This window comes from Ipomoea nil, unplaced genomic scaffold, assembly GCF_001879475.1.
Source record: "Ipomoea nil cultivar Tokyo-kokei standard unplaced genomic scaffold, Asagao_1.1 scaffold2110, whole genome shotgun sequence".
NCBI lineage: Eukaryota > Viridiplantae > Streptophyta > Magnoliopsida > Solanales > Convolvulaceae > Ipomoea > Ipomoea nil.
In genome coordinates this window covers 19,560-37,500 of record NW_017618538.1, presented here as the reverse complement: position 1 = coordinate 37,500, position 17,941 = coordinate 19,560, and the positions used below count along the sequence as shown (strand labels likewise).

The 17,941-nt window shown below is 43.9% G+C and overlaps 1 long non-coding RNA gene across 1 annotated transcript in view; it reads right to left on the bottom strand.

Moving 5' to 3' along the window:
- The window catches only part of LOC109148471, a 19,666-nt gene extending 3,660 nt beyond the window's left edge, over window positions 1–16,006 (bottom strand). Inside the window, exons 1-2 of the long non-coding RNA XR_002048791.1 lie at window positions 15,997–16,006; window positions 1,396–1,401 (exon numbers count right to left, since the gene is read on the bottom strand). This is a non-coding gene — a long non-coding RNA (uncharacterized LOC109148471). The remainder of the gene's footprint in view (window positions 1–1,395; window positions 1,402–15,996) is intronic.
- Between the last annotated feature and the right edge of the window lie 1,935 nt (window positions 16,007–17,941).

Here is a 17,941-nt window from a genome sequence, read left to right as displayed (position 1 = left end):
TGCATCCAGGTTCATGATTTCATTAAATTTCCAAATAATATCAAATATTCAAATTCCTCAAAATTATATAACCCACATATAATTTAGTGGGCCAAGACCAAGTCAAGCCTGCTAATTAGGCAACCCAATTCATTCAAGCAGCCTGGTCCAACTCGATTAAATATTTCATCATCTCGGGCCAAACAATCCAACATCCAATTACATTTAATTAAGTAATTAAACCAACTAAATATTTAATGGGCCATTTAATTAACCGATTAAATAAATATTAGTCCAATTAGCTTAATTAAAGTAATTAATTTAGCAACCAATTATCCACCACGATCCAATAATATTATTTAAATTTTCAATGCTTACAAATTGCCCCTTCGAGACTTGGTTGACGTGCCTTAAATGCAAAGGGAAGAATGTCTCGAAATTAGCTGTTGTCCGGATGTCCATATTTACAAATTGCAACCCAATAAATGACATTTTGAACACAAAGGTCTATATTTGCATGTAGAAGCCCCCAATTTGGCAGTAGCCCAGATACAAGTTTGACAACAACCCAATATTCAAAGCCCATAGTGTATCCAACATCACATTAAAGGGCCCATTTCTTTTCCTTCTCCTTTCCTTAATTTTAACCAAATGTTTAATTTAAATTCTTTTAAACATCTGACAAATTAATGTTCAGCTACATCCTACTACTTCGCTCGAAATTCCATCAATTAGTTTTAGAATCTCATCAGATTATAATTTGCACCACACAGTTCGCAGTCCAATTTGGATTAACCAACAAAATTTGAATCCTAAGCACATCCGAACTCATAAGACTTCAAGACTCTGCATCTATAAATAGCTCTCATGATTTTACAATTCCTCCACGCCAAGAACTAGAGTTGCCAGCATTTGAACTTCGGCTGAGCTGCAATCTCATTCATAAGGTAATTTTTTTTTGCGGTATACTATCTTCTTGATTTTTCTTTTGACAGGAGAGAACAAACAATATCCGTGAGTCATTGGGTAAAGACACCTGGGGATTGACCTTCTGAGGTGACCTTCACCATCGCTTGATCTCGCCGTCGTCAAGACGTTGCTCCGGCACGTCCCCTGCGTCTCTATTCCTATCGCGCTAGGTGATGAAGAAGAACACCTTGCACAACTGCTTGGGTTCATGCCGCCGGCCGCCATCACCGGGGGCAAAAAGCTGCTGGTACGCCGCCGGACACATGCTCACGAACTGCACGCACTTGCTGCGGGGAGTACCAATTTGATGCTTTTGCACTCCAATGTGTCGTAGTTGCAGTCACTCCATTCCTCTAAACTTTTGACTCCGAGCCTGCCCCAATGACCGTGGCCACGGTTGCGAATAGGATTTTCTCCTGACTTACCGACGAAGTCGTGTGCCCTGACTCTTGTCTTCGCTTTCACGTGTTCTAGGAGTTCGTCTGTGCACTGCGGGATCGTCGCCGGAGGACCGAGCGCTTGGACCAACCGCCGGCAAGCTCGACAGGGAGGAAAGCTTGTTGAGGACTCACTTCGTTCGTCGACAGAGGTACCAAAATGACGAGTCTTTACTCTAATCTATATTCTGCTTTGCATTTAAATAGAGAATGCATAGAGCCCTGCGCCATTACTCTTTCCCATGTATGCTATGCGTGTGTCAGTATATATGCAGCTTGTGTAGTAGGTAGAAACCACTGATTTGTTTTCTTATTTCCCCTTGCCACGTGGGTGTATATACATGAACATATATATGACACATCATTCTGGTCCATGTGAAAATAGATATGGGGTACATATATATATAATATGTGTTTTAATGCCTTTGCTTTTGCATGGATATACATATATATATATAAATAACATTCCACTGCTAGCGTAAATGTACATATATTAATATATAATATGTTTAATTCACCAACTTGCTTGATTAAATGAATCACATATATAATGTATATACGTGGCGTGTGTTGGCTTCGTTCATTGCCCTTTGCCTTTTTTCTTCACTGTTTGCATGGGAGTATACATAGTACTCCACTTGGCGTGAGTACATCTCACACACACACTACTATACTATATACACATGCGTGGTCAATATTTGCTTTAACTTGCATATGACGCACACATAATATATAAAGGACTATTTAAGTAGTGTGCATGAACATGTACACATATGTAGCATGCGATTTGCTCCAATATTTCACGGCCATGTATTATGCACACACATAATATATACAATCTATATTCGCCTCATATATGTTCTGTGCGTATACTTGCTTCCCATAACACCGTGGTATGTATATACATATAATACATATTATATGGGTTGCCTTGTGCACATATCATCACGTGAAAAATTTCCTTGAATAGTTTCATGGCGACTTCAGACCTATAACTTTGTCCTTGCTTTATAAATTTTGGACAACTTTCGAACTTGACATCTTGGTCCTTAATGCAGATTCATACACCGCAAGCTATTTTTGAACGATGGTCGTGTTTTGGGAAACCGTGGGAGCCGATCAGAAGAGGAGGCTCAAAGTATCAAGCGACGAGACTGGAAAAGATAGCATGTCGTTCATCGTTTACCCACCAATGGCATCGAGAACTCGTCTTTCCCAGATACCGCCATATAAAGTGGAAAATTGGACCCATGACACTGACACCCAGCCATCGAAAACATGGGTTCTGAAGACCGGCTTAAGTCATGTGGACTACACAGACACGCTCCCGACTTTAGGGAGATGGATACTTGAAGGTGAAGCTTCATGGAATCAGCACCCCAGCTTTAAAGGTGAGTTTAGCTTCACAAAGGGGTATTGGGAATGGACTGAGGCTATACTCAGTCGGCATCGCAAACTTCTAGAGGATGTGACGATCTACGACGGCGTATATGCCTCCTTATTCACATATGACCGCTCGACGCCTATCGTCCAAGCATTCTGCGAAGCGTGGTGCCCCATGACAAATACCTTGCTTACATCCCTCGGTGAGCTTTCAATCTCGCTTTGGGATATGCATGTACTTTGCGGACTACCGATATCTGGCGACATCTACGATGAGTATGTTCCAACTGCCTCGCAATTAACAGGGGAAGACATCAACTCCGCCCCTCAATGTTGTAAATATTTGTTCCAAGCATACTATCACCTTGGTAACCGAATTAGGCAACGAGGTGGTCGCCGTGGGCAACAGGAGAAAAGTCGTTCAGTTCACGTTGTTGAGTGGATAGAATTCTGGAGCAGAAGACCGCAAGTTTATGACAGGCCACCGCCTAGGAAGGAGGATAAGAAGAAGACTCGCCCGAGGAACACCCATAATCCAAGTGGCAAGATCCCCGCATTCGGGGGTTGGACCAGAACGACCAAAGCGCCTTTTGCTGAGCTTGGAATTCCCTCCGAATACGAGGAGGAGACCCATTTGGCGGCATACCTAAGTTGTTGGCTGTGCGTATTCGTGCTCCCCATCAAAGCAACGCGACTCATTCGAGCCCAAACATTCAAAATGGCTAGTCTAATGGCGACGGGCAAAACACTGAACCTCGGGATCCCCGTTCTTGCGAGCATCTACAATGGATTGAATGTAATATCGCACTCTAGTACGCCGGGGTCAGTTGATAGTCACTTTCCCATTCACTATGTGTATGGATGGCTGTCGTTCTACTTCGACACTCATTTCGCAAATGATCAAACGTCCGCCTCCCCGCTGATGATTGCCTACTCTGGAGAGGGTGGCGCGAGGTATTATGGACCAGTAGAGGCTCGTCGTAAGATGTTCAAAGCCGACAGCGCCAATTGGCTCTGCACGACACGCCGCCTAACTAAGGATATCCACTTCCTCGATAATGGGGACGCACACTCTACCGACCACGAGTACCTCATGTGTCTTCGTTCTAACCACCTCATATTGCGATGGGCAGATGCATGTATCGCAGAGCCTTACACTCCACATCGATTCAGCCGACAGTTCGGCTACTACCAAGACGGCAGCTCTGGCATACTGGGCAATGATGAACGTGAGGTCACGCTTTCGGAGGGTTTCCAACGTTGGCGCCACTCTACACTTAGGAGTTCAGGGTCGCGAGTGACATTTCCCGCGACTCGAGTTACTGTCACCATGAAGAAGTATTTCTCGCCGGGCTATAAAGATTGGTGGGCCCAAGTCCATGGGGACTACCTCGAGCGCAATATCAAGGGTTTAGCTCCTGAGGATCCAGCCAACGTGCAGCAGGAGGCTGGCACCGCCAAGAAGAGCAAACATCCAGTCCAGGGAGATGAACCACCACCCAAGAAGAGAAAGGAGCATATCATCTCGAAAAACAGGGCCGACGTGGTACGGTCGGACTCGGGTGATGAGGAAAGCCATGAACGTCACTGGAAACGGCGACGAGACAGACGTTCGCCTTCCCCAGTGGAGGTAAATCATTGTTCTCGCTTGTCCCAATGATTGCCGGTAGCACTTAATTTACCCTCTTTTACTTCTTGACAGGAAAATGTGGCGATACCTGCTAGTGGAGGGGCTGAGTCATCAAATAAAAGGGTGGCAGCCAGCAATACTGGAGAAAGTGGACATTCAAACAATGCCTCAGCATCAAGCACGCACCAATCGGGGAATTCCCTCGACGAGCCACGCGTAGGTCAGCAAGATAGACCTGAGGTCTCTGTCTTTGATGGGAAAGACCTCGTACTGGAAGAATTTAAGGTGGTTGTCATAAATGTCTGGAACAAGCTTCGCAAAAAGTTGGACGACGCCTCGGTAGAACAGATTTCATCTTTGCAAGAGAGCTTTTTGAACGCTTTTGCAAATCTGCGGAAGTTAGACATTGATATCTCTCCCTTGGAAACACGGGTTGCAGACATTTTCACGAAAGCTCAAGCCTTTGATAACTTAAGGTCCACAATTTCTGACAAAACGTCGAGCGAGTCTCAGTCTTTATCCCTGGCGAAGGATGCGCTTAAGAATGCACAAGACGAGTTTAGGAAACTCAAGAAAGATCTATTGGGCCAACACAAGATGCTTAAGGCCACAAAAGATCGGGAAGAGGAATTGGAGAAAGAACTGAAGTTAGTTCGTGCCAAGGCAGAGGAATGCGACACTGCGATTGCCAAAATTACAGATGACCTGGGCAATGCTAAGACTGCCGTTTCGGAGGCTGGGGCAGAGGTCACCCGCATTAAGGACCTGACTGTACTGACGCCAGAAGATGAAACGAGCTTAAAGGAGGCAAAGAGAGGCTTAGAAGCGTGCAAAGACGATATGCTTAGCTTTAGGCTTTTTTATTGACTGATACTCTTTGTCATTTAGTTTCTCTTTTGATTGCAAGAAATTTTGTTGTTTCGTTTCTAACTTTTGATAATTGAATGCTTCTCATTTATGTGCCGGTCCTTTAGCGATAATATATACAACTTTTCTTTCACCCGTTGAAGGATTGTCTCCACTCTTGCAACATGAATTGGATTTGATTTTGTTATGACTGAACTTAGATAATTTGATTCTAAGCTGCCTACGTACTCCTATCACGGAGATCAAGTCAAACGTAGTTCAAATGATTTTTTTTTTTTTTTTTTTTTTTTTTTACAAAGTAGAGCCGTTCACAGTTTAGACTCATGCGGGCCAGGAGCGTCTATGATTTGGGCCCACCCATAGACAAAGCGAGATGCATTAGCAGTTTAACCACGTGCTGCATTTTTGGTGGATGAGTCATTCATCAGATCTTCATGACTTGTGTTGACACCCCAAGTTTAAGGGTGGTAAAGCTTTAGGAACCTTCCATTAATTGGACCGATCTTCAAACCATCTTCACTAATCAGCTTGTAAGCCCCACCGGTGTAAACTTCTAAAATCACGTAGGGACCATCCCACCTTGAAGTGAACTTGTGACCGGTTTTTCTCGTGACGATGATGGGCCTGCGAACAGCTAGGACTTTGTCCCCAATTTGAAAGGAACGGGTCCTTACCCTTTTGTTAAAAGCTCTAGACATACGAGCTTGATAGCACTCCAAGCTTTGTTGTGCTTGCAGACGTTTTTCATCCAAGGCTTCTAACTCAGCCAAGCGTAACTTGGCATTCTCTTCATCAGTAAGACCCTCCTGTATAGCCAACCTTAAGGAAGGTATTTGGCGCTCTAGAGGCAAGACCGCTTCCACACCATAAACCAAAGAATATGGAGTGCTTTGAGTAGGTGTGCGATATGTGGTTCTATACGCCCACAAAGCTTCTTCCATTCTGTCATGCCAGTCCCTTTTCGATTTTGAGACCACTTTCTTCAACAAATTGCATAGGGTTTTGTTAAAAGCTTCAGCAAGCCCATTTGCAGCTGCATAGTAAGCTGATGAGTTTCGCTGCTTAAAGTCAAAAAGCTTGCAGATCTTGTCCATCAACTTGTTGTCAAAGGGCTTCCCGTTATCTGTTAAGATATATCGCGGGATACCAAATCGATAGACGATGTGGACACGGAGAAAGTCTGCAACATTTTCTTTCTTCACCTCCTTTAATGCCACGGCTTCCGCCCATTTTGAAAAGTAATCGGTGGCAGCTAGTATGTAGGCATGCCCTGCAGAGGACTTAGGCGTAATTGGGCCAACCACATCAAGTCCCCAAGCATCAAATGGCCAAGATGCAACTGTTGGGTGCAGAGGTTCTGGTGGTTGATGAATAAAGTTTGCATGATATTGACAAGCTTGGCACCTTCGAGCATAGTCTATGCAATCCTTTACCATTGTAGGCCAATAATATCCCATTCGCTTAATGTGGAAATGTAACTGGGGACCGGATTGATGTGCATCGCAAACCCCAGAATGAGCTTCTTGCATAGCTTGTAAAGCTTCCTCTTCCCCTAGACATCGGAGAAATATTCCATCAAAGGAACGACGATACAATGTTTCTTTATAGTAGATGAAGCGAGGAGTTCTGCGCTTTATATCCACCCTTTTACGGGGATCTTCAGGTAACTTTTGATCAGTGAGGTAGTCAATTAACGGTTGCCTCCAGTCGTCTTTGCCTATATCATAAACTGAGGCAGTAGGGAGCTCAACAGTTTCATCAACTGAGCCGTCTTCATTAAAGATTGGTGGAACCACCCACCTTTGACATACTTGTATTCGGGCTGCAGGATGAGTAATAGTTGAAGCCAATGCGGCTAAGGCGTCAGCCTGCTTGTTTTCTTTCCTCGGTACATGTTCAATTGTGACGTCCCCTAACCATTGCATGAGTATCTTTGCATAGTTGTTATATGGGACTAACTCCGCCTTTTTCACTTCATATAGACCCAACACTTGGTTTATGATCAACTTTGAATCTCCATAAATGTTAATTCTTAGTTGCTTCATGTCAGCCGCTATTTCGAGCCCAAGTATCAATGCTTGATACTCAGCAACGTTGTTTGAACATTGCTCGGTCAAGGTGAATGAATATGGCAACACCTCGCCTTCTGGAGTGACGAAGACAACTCCAGCGCCTGCCCCTTCTCTATGCGAAGCTCCATCAAAGTACATCTTCCATGGGGGTAGGACTTCAATGATAAGCACATCTTCATCAGGCAAATCGTCAGACAACTCCCATTCAGCAGGTATTGGGTGATCTGCGAGGAAATCGGCCAAGGCTTGCCCCTTGACAGACTTTTGCGGCACATATATAATTTCAAACTGTTGAAACAATAAGTACCACCTTGCGAGGCGGTCGGAGAGAACGACCTTCGCCATAACATATTTCACCGGGTTCGCTTTGGAAACAAGCCGGATGGTATGAGCCTCGAAGTAGTGCTTAAGTTTTTTGATGGCGAATACCAATGCCAAACATAGCTTTTCAATCGGGGAGTACTTTAACTCGTTCGGGGTCATCATTCTACTAAGATAGTAGAGAGCATTCTCCTTCCCCTTGTCATTTTCTTGAGCAAGCAAGGCGCCCACAGAACAATCTTGGGCGGAGATATAAAGGATCAGCGGGCGGCCATGGGCAGGAGCGGTTAACACAGGCGGCTTCATCAAGTACGACTTGATACTCTCAAATGCGCTCTTGCATGCCTCGTCCCATATGAACGGGATGCCCTTTTTCATCAACCGACTAAAAGGTTGACATCTTCCTGCTAGGTTTGATATGAACCTTCGGATGTAAGCCAACTTCCCTTGTAAGCTTTTAAGCTCATGAAGGTTTCTCGGCTCAGGCATCTTCATTATGGCATCAATTTTTGCTTGCTCGATCTCGATGCCCCTGTGTCGAACAGTAAACCCGAGGAACTTTCCAGCAGCAACCCCAAAAGCACATTTCAGGGGGTTCATTTTCAGTTGAAACTTTCGTAGGCGGTCGAAGACTTGCCTTAAATGCACCAAGTGATTTGTGCGCAATTTCGACTTCACAACCAGGTCGTCTACGTAGCATTCGACCATTTTATGGAGCATATCATCAAATATTGTCTGCATAGCCCTTTGGTATGTAGCACCTGCATTTTTCAAACCAAAGGGCATTACTTTATAGCAGTAGATGCCTTTTGGCGTTCGGAATGCAGTTAGGTCTTCATCTTCCGGCGCCATGCGGATTTGATTGTAACCGGAGGAGCCATCCATGAATGACAGGGTCTCATGCCCAGTCACGACATCTATCATTAACTCCGTGATAGGAAGCGGGAAGTCATCTTTCAGGCATGCCATATTGAGGTCCCGAAAATCTACGCAGACGCGGATCTGGCCGTTCTTCTTGCGCACAGGCACAATACTGGATATCCAGGTTGGATATTTAACTTCACGAATGAAGCCAGCCTCAATAAGCTTATTAACTTCTGTTTCAATCGAGGGAATGAGCTCAGGGCGGAAGCGTCGTTGGGCTTGCTTGACCGGGCGACACCCTTTCTTCACTGCTAAGCGGTGCACAGCTACCTTTGGGTCTAACCCTGGCATCTCCTTGTATGTCCATGCAAAGACATCAATATATTCTTTCAGCAATGTGACATAGATTTCTTCGTCTTCATCAGATAGGAGTGCGCTAATGAAGATAGGACGAGGATTTTCAGGCGTTCCCAGATCAACTTCTTTTAATTCGTCCACCGCGGCTCGTACCCCTTCTTCTAACTCATGGGGTGCATCTTCTGCATCTTCCCCCTCAATCGGGGTTTCATCACATAACGTGATATGGAACGACGATGCCACCTCTTCCTGAGTGGTTGGTGGTACGTCATCACTTGAGCCTACGCTTTCCTCATTTTCCTCTTTATGTACTCGAGTGTGTACAATGGTCTTCGGTTGGACTTTCAATACTTCACCGCATGTAACATGAATATATGTTTCTCGTCTCATACGAGAAGGAATCATGCTTCTAAGCCTTTTTGGAGGTTCCACTTCAGCAGGAACATTGGCACTGTCGTTAACAACTTGGACAGCTCCAAGTCGATCATGCATCGACTTTCTCTTTAGGGCTTTAGGACTTGACCCCAGTCTATCAAAGACTGAGCGTCGAGAGTCCGCTTTACCAATTCGGTCGAAGACTGACTTCTTTTTGTCTTGCCCATTACCATTGGTAGGAGTGAGTTTTGGGTCATACTCGCTTCCCTCCGCGGAGATACAATTACTTGCAGCCCTGTTTATAAGAATTCGCACTGGTTTAGGGGGAACATAGCCCAACCCTTTGCGCGTTTGAGGTTCTTGGTGATTTGCTTTGCCCTTACCACCGGCTTCTGGGATAAGCTTTCCCAATTTCTGTGGCTCGTTGGGGTTATAGCCAGCCTTGGCTAGAAGCTTATAAGCGTTAGGGTCGAAACCCTCAGTACGCTTGGCGGGGAATGTTTGGCCCACTTTATCACCACCTTTATCTTCAGATAATTTTGCTGCATTTGCTTTGAGTGTATCAATCCTTGCGAGCGGGAAGATGAGTTTCATGTTATGCTGATCTCCCCCTACAACTTGTTTTCCCTTTGACTTTGATTGGGAAGGTGGATCGTCATGGCTTTCCTCAATATCTTCAACAATAACTTGCCTTTTAATGTAGAACTTTGCGTCTGCAAAATAAGACCCAGCCTCTGTGAAAGGGCTTTCGTCGGCGACAACCTTTTCAACTACGCCGTTCTTTTCAAACATGAGGCACTGATGCCAAGACGAGGGTACCACCCCATTTTCATGTATCCATGGCCTTCCAAGTAACAAGTTATAAGATGTCCTCGCATCTATGACATGGCAGAGGACACCTGAACTTAGGCTCCCAATTCTTAAGTCAAGTCTGATGATGCCAATTGCTCTTTGCCCTCCCTGGTTGAAGCCTTGTATCATTAGACGACTTTGGGCAAGCTCATCTGTAGATATACCAAGGTCCTTCACAGCTCGGAGGGATAGGATGTTGACAGCTGAGCCTTGATCAACCATAATTCTTTTGAGTTTTTGCCCACGGGTGTAGCCTTCAACAAACAATGGGCGATTGTGTGGCGTGCCTCCAAGTAACAAGTCTTCATCCTTGAAGGTAATTTCTGTGGAGTAGGAGGTAGCCTTATGCATTAACACTTCCTCATCCTCGGTGTGTTTAGGAGATGAACATTCACCTCCATCTTCTGGCTTGTCATTTGTATTTAGGCAGGAGCTAGAAGTGCCTGCCCCTTGAAGATCAAATCTTTTTGGCATATATTGAGCCAAAGAAACTGGTGCTCGTGGTTGCTTGACATGCCCCTTCGTCTTTGATTTGCGGGCATGAGTACTTTTTGAGGTTTTCTCAACCCAACTTTTCACTATGTGCTTTTGATGCTTCACAGGCTCGAATTTCTTCTTTCTATGAGTGACAATCACCCATTTACCTTCGGATGCGTTATCATTCCGCTGCGGTTCTGAACTTTGACCAACAGCGTGCTTAACAATGAAGGGGAGTGGACGCTTCCGTTGTTTCCCATCTTCCTTTTCAGTGCACAGCGGAGCGAACCGTCCGGGTGTAATCGAGATTTGATTTGAGCTCGCTTTGGCATCGGCAAGCTCGATTTTTCCATCTCTGGCCAGTGCCATTACTTTATCTTTGAAGACAAAACACTTCTCAATCGGGTGATCAAGAAGACGATGGTACTTGCAGTAATATGGGTCATCCACCCTTGTAGCTTCATCGGGACGTTTCATTTCAGGCAACTCAATGAGCCTAAGTTTGAGTAGCTCATCAAACATGGGAGATACATCGGAATCCATGAAAGGATAAGTCTTCTCCTGCCTTTCTTCAATTGTCGGCCTTCTACCACCCCTTGACGGGCCAGAAAATGGTCTTGGCCTAGGACTTTCAGTTGCCTTAGTGAAGACTGTCATAGGAGTGGCCTTCACATTCATCACTTCTTTCTTTTCCTGCTTTGGAAAAGGTTTGTTCCACTTTTTAACTTCTTGTTTTCCAGGTGCATTGGAGGAGCTAGGCAAGTTCAATATGTTGAGCCCTCCGCTGGCTTCGATACTCAATTCCATGTCATGAGCACGACTGGATAACTCCTCAAAGGACTTTGGCTTAATCCCTTGTAGGATATAGGAGAGTTCAAAGTGCATTCCTTGGATGCACATCTCAATTGCAGAACTTTGGGATATTCTTTCTTTGCAATTGAGGCATAGTTCCCTCCACCTTTCGATGTAGGTACCAGCGCGTTCACCCTTCCATTGGCGAGTAGTGGTGAGTTCCAAGAAGCTGACCGTTCTCCTTGTGCTATAGAAACGAGTTAAGAACTCACGTTCCATATCATGCCAGCTATCAATGCAGCCGGGTGCAAGGTCAGTGTACCAATCAAACGCAGTTCCCTTTAATGAACGGACAAACTGCTTTACCAACAGATCGCCATAAGTCCCTGCATCATTGCATGTTTCCACAAAGTGGGCAATGTGCTGTCGGGGATTTCCCTTGCCATCGAATTGCTGGAACTTAGGAGGTTGATAGCCGTAGGGCATCTTCAACTCCTCAATTCTTTGTGTGTAGGGCTTAGCATAGGAATATGAAGGTTGTCCTTCATCCAACTTGCCTTTGATGGCCCCCATTATGTAGTCCTTCAACTGATCCACCGGTATCATACCTTCGGTAACTGGAATAGTTTTCTCAGTTGCAGGTAAGTGGGAAGCAGCTTCTCCTACCACATGGCTAACATGAGGTGGTGGTGATTGCTGACCAACCTCTTCTTGCCATTCAGGTTGCTTTCCTGGAGCACGACTTCCTTGCTCCTCCATGATGCTTCCTACCCTATTATCGAGGGTGTTAAGCCGTTTCTCTTGATTTTGGAGAGTGACAGCCATTCCTTCCAGAGACTTAGCAATTCTAGCTAATTGCTCCTCCACAGACTCCGTGTTTGTCGCCATGGCAGGCATGACATTGTAGACATGCGACCACTCAGGTGCAGCCCTCCATAAGGGATGAGGCGGAGTTGCGGGGGAAGTGCTCCCGCTACTAGCGTTCCCTTGCATAGAAGTTGGACTACCACCATCGGTAGCTCCCTTGAGAGAGGGTGGACTTCCAGCAAAAGCAATTGCCTTTGAGGCCGCAGGGGCCTTGTCGAGCCTTCGAACCACACGTCGTGCCATGGACTGAGGTTCAGGTACTCGGACCCCCAAATCCTTTGCGCGGTTCCTTGTCAGCGGACCTTGCGTTTTCTGGGTTGTGCCAGGGCTAGCTACAGGCGTAGACTTGGACTTGGTAGCTTGGGCATAGGTCCTCCTGAACATGGGATTGTTCGATGCCATTTGATGCGCAGGTAGAGGTATAGTAGTAGAGAGATGAGAGGCAGAGCGGTCCCACTGGGCGTGCCAATTTGTAAACAAAGAAAATTGAATAATATATATTAATATTCAAAGTTCTGATTTACATATCAAGTATCAATGCGGTGTGGGTATATGTCTCTGGATATCCTCTGATTCTTCAATTGGAGCCTTGAACACTCCACCATTGAAGGGCCTCCGGGTTTCAAGTGGCTTGATCTTCAAAGAAGGGCTTGTATATATAGCTTGTTCTTCTTGAAGGGCCTCCGGGTTCAAATGGCTTGATCTTCAATGGAGGTTTGGATCAATAGGCATAGGCATGATCATTATGGAGGAGAGACTTCTACTTTCAGTATCACATTTTTATTGTGATCCTGAATAATATTTTTCTAGATGTTTACATCACTTTTCCTAGGATGTGTGTGATTACATAGAAATGAGAGCTCCTATTTATAGCTGTAGGATAGAGAGTTTTGATAAGCTCAAACTCTTTTGATATTATCTAATTAACAAATTAGATAATATCAATATTATCCAAAATATTTCAAATATATTCAAATATACTAATATTGATAAATAATCAATATTTATCAAAATTTAAGTGTCTACAAATGCCCCCTCGAGACTTGCTTGTACACCACTTGAGAGCATATAAAACTTGAAAGTATGTAGTGCAAGAAAGTCTCGACACTACAACTTAAAGATATAAGGCCGTTTCAACTCGTGCCAAGGAGCCTTGAAAGATATGAGGCCGTTTTAACTCGTGCCAAGGAGTATCATTTAGCCTCCTCCATTTCAAATTTCATATGGGGTTTGCCCCCATACCGGTTGAAAGTGCCTATGAAGAGATGAGAGGCAGAGCTGTCCCACTGGGCGTGCCAAAATATGTAAACGCGAAAAACTTGAATTGTATATATTCAAAATTCAAAGTATCGGTTACAATGAAGTATCAAGTATATATCAAACAGGAAGGGGTACAATCTCTGTATATGAGAAGTCCTCTGATTCTCTACTAGCAGTATGCCTATTGGAAGTGTGCCGAATTTGGAATATGCCAAATTGGAAGTGTGTCGGGTTCAGAGTATGCTGAACTTGAAGTAGTTCTTTGTTGGAAGTATGCCGAATCCGGAATATGCCGAATTGGAAGTGTGCCTAGTTCAAAGTATATTGAACTGGAAGTATGCCAAGTTCGGGAGTATGCCGAACTGGAAGTATGCCGAGTTCGGGAGTATGCCGAACTGGAAGTAGTTCCTTGCTGAAGGGCCTCCGGAGTTATGTAGCTTGTTCTTCAATGAAGGGCTAATATGCGGCTTGATCTTCAAAGAAGGGCTTCCGGTGTTCAAGTGGCGTGTTCCTCAGCGCGGTATACGCAGTACAACTGCGGGCGTGTTCCAGACGATATCCTGGAGAGATTTCGGCAGAGCTTCGATATGCAGATTTCCAGAGCCCCTTCTTTGAAAATGAAACCACTATTTATAGTGGTGAGGGTGAGAGAAAATCTCCAACCAACTCTTAATTCCTTATTTAATTTAATTTCTTTAATTAAATTAAGGAATGTATCGGGACTCTATTGCATCCAGGTTCATGATTTCATTAAATTTCCAAATAATATCAAATATTCAAATTCCTCAAAATTATATAACCCACATATAATTTTAGTGGGCCAAGACCAAGTCAAGCCTGCTAATTAGGCAACCCAATTCATTCAAGCAGCTTGGTCCAACTCGATTAAATATTTCATCATCTCGGGCCAAACAATCCAACATCCAATTACATTTAATTAAGTAATTAAACCAACTAAATATTTAATGGGCCATTTAATTAACCGATTAAATAAATATTAGTCCAATTAGCTTAATTAAAGTAATTAATTTAGCAACCAATTATCCACCACGATCCAATAATATTATTTAAATTTTTCAATGCTTACACACACACCCAAAGCATGGCTTAACCACTCCCACCAATCCATCCCCTCGTCCGGTTGTTAAACATGCAAAGAGAGCCACACCGTTCTAGCCAGGGGGCGATGGTAAAAAAATGTGAACTAGAGACTCAAGATCTTGGCTACCAATAGGGAAATTAATAGGGACCTCAACTCATCATTGTGTAAGGCGCAATGTAGTCGAGAGAACATCGCGAGTTGCCTTCCATAGGAAATTTCGGCACCTATGGTACATCCAACTTCCAAATTGTATTCCAAGTAGAAAAGCCATCACCAGATTCCACAAACTTTCCGACTAGCCGTCTATACCCATTTCGTACAGTGTAGTTACCACGCAAATCCCCAGGCCAAAACCAACCATCCTCATGGTCCGGTGAAATCGGGGTTCTCAAGATGGCCCCAACATCCTCATCACCAAAGAGCTCATGTAAGATACCCAAATCCTACCCATTAGTCTATGTATCAATCAGACTGGCTAGAGTTTACTTGGACGCTCAACTTCGTTTGGCTAGAGTTTACTCGGGTCTAGTGGACGCTCAACTTCGTTTCCTAGAAGCAAAAACAAGGGTCTTGGCTAGAGTTTACTGGATCACCACCTGAGTAGTGACAACCACGCTACCTCCGCAGTGCCGACCACTAATAGCCCCATCAGTGTATATCTCCCACCACTCCGCCTCGTCGGGTACATAGGCCGGTTGAGGATCGCTTGACTGAGCAGAGCATTTGACTATGAAATTGGCTTAGGCTTAAGCTTTGATGGATGGTCGATGTGCATACTCTATCCCGTACTAAGTGAGCTATATCGCCCACTTGAGTACTGCGCAATACGTTGTCCAGCGGTAAGTCGGTCAATACCCTAACTTGGTGAGCTTGGAAATAGGGGACCAACTTTTGAACCATGATGACTAAGGCAAAAGCTACATTCTCAAGTGGTGAATAATTAATTTTTTCTCCTTTCATTGTCCGCCCCACGTAATACACATGCAATTGTATCTTCTCATCCTCGTGAACCAACACTGATCCGACTACCTTCTAGGAGGCGGCAAGATATAAGAATAGAATTTCGCCTTCCTTGGGCTTTAATAGCAAAAGAGGAGTCAGGATATACTTTTTCAAATCCTCAAAGGCAGCTTGACATTCCTGTAACACCCCCTTTTTCTTAACTTTAAAACTTAGATTTTAGCAGTCTAAAAAGACAAACATAGCGGAATAAAGATAAACTAGGATATATATATATATATATATATATATATATATATATATATATATATATATATATATATATATATATATATATATATATATATATATATATATAAATCCCAAAACATGCTAAGAGAGTGTCACCGCCATAGTTACCCACCCTCGAGTAACTGCACAGGCTAAAACTACAATCATAAACGAGTCACAGCTCAAACATCATCATCAAGGGGTATATGAACCCCGGAGTCTAAGTACCAAACAAAAGGAGGTAGTCTAGCTACATCAGAACTACAATAATCCAAAAATAAGGAAGGATACTAAGGCTAGCATCTACTAAACCCTAGGGCTACCACCTAGAAATAATAAACCAATCTAAGCTTGGCTAACTAGGAGAGACTATGAGGATGTCTAGAAAAAAGCTTGGTCCGCAAGCGAGGGGGATTTCATCAAGGTAGTGGAGGGAGTCACCACGATGAGTTTAGACTGGAACCACAAACTTTTTGGCAACATCTTTAAAACAAAAAGAAGGATTCAGGCATGAATTAGGGGCATTCAGGACTCGCTTCTCATGTTCGTAGATGAGGTTGGAGAGCCACTACCTAGAAATAATAGACCAGTCTGAGCTTAGCTAACTATGAGAGATTATGAGGATGTCTAGAAAAAAGCTTGGTTCGCAAGCGAGGGGGATGTCATCAAGGTAGTGGAGGGAGTCACCACGATGAGTTTTGTTAAAAATTCAGAATTTGAGAGACCTGGCGGGTGGAGAATATCCACCACCCGCTAGTAAGGCGGAAGCAAGATATATGAGAACCAAAGAACAAGAGAATAGATTATATTGAAAGAATACAATAGATTGTCTCTCTCTTAATGTATATTCTATACTTCTATGGACCTCTATATATACTAAACTAGATACTAAATTAGTCTAGGAAACTACTAATTAATAAGAATAGGAAAGGAAGAGAATAGGAAAGTAAGACAACTTTCCTAATATTCAACACTTGTGATTTCTTTCCTTAACATGTGATTTCTGTGATTTCTTTCCTTAACACCCTCCCTCAAGTTGGAGCATGTAACAGAGAAATGCCCAACTTGGGAATAAGAGACTTTTGATTGACGTTGTTGCTAGCGTCCCTCTTGTCAGCGTCGACGACCTCCGTGTCTAAATCTCTAAGACTGCCTAATCTATAGAGATTCCAAATATTATATTTATATTCCATAACATTACAAATATATCACATGAGCCATAGGACTTCACATCTAGAGTCATAACCTTCGAGATCAACACCCATGTCTCAAACCACTTGATCAATCTTCAAACCACGTTGTGCCAAATCAGTCCACCGTTCAATCTGTTGCACAAACTAAGCTTCCACGAAGCCAAAAAATAGGCCAAACACCACAGCGCACCTGCCACTCACACCGCACACTGTTATCAACACTGCCTAACACCACAGTGCTCCTGCCTCTCGCACCACAAACCATCATTACCGCTGCCCAACACAGTGTTTTCCTGTTTTCCTGGTGCACACAATTGGTTCATCCCGAACCAATTCTTCTTCAACCATCGGCCTCCCATAACTGCCGTGGCATATGCCAGGTCCGCATCCCTCCTAGCATCCGTGCTGCCCATCACTGCAGCACCCTGACAATTGGTTCAACCCGAACCAATTCTTCTTCAACCATCAGCCTCCCATAACTGCCGTGGCATATGCTAGGTCCGCATCCCTCCTAGCATCCGTGCTGCCCATCACTGCAGCGCCCTGGACTGATTGACATTGGACAAGCTACAACGACTCAACTCATACCAAAATATGAGACTAATCCTATGGACCCACAATAATTAACCAAACAACACAATCCACAAGTATAATAAACCAAAAGCTCTGATACCATGTTAAAAATTCAGAATTTGAGAGACCTGGCGGGTGGAAAATATCCACCACCCGCCAGTTAGGCGGAAGCAAGATATGTGAGAACCAAAGAACAAGAGAATAGATTATATTGAAAGAATACACTAGATTGTCTCTCTCTTAATGTATATTCTATACTTCTATGGACCTCTATATATACTAAACTAGATACTAAATTAGTCTAGGAAACTACTAATTAATAAGAATAGGAAAGGAAGAGA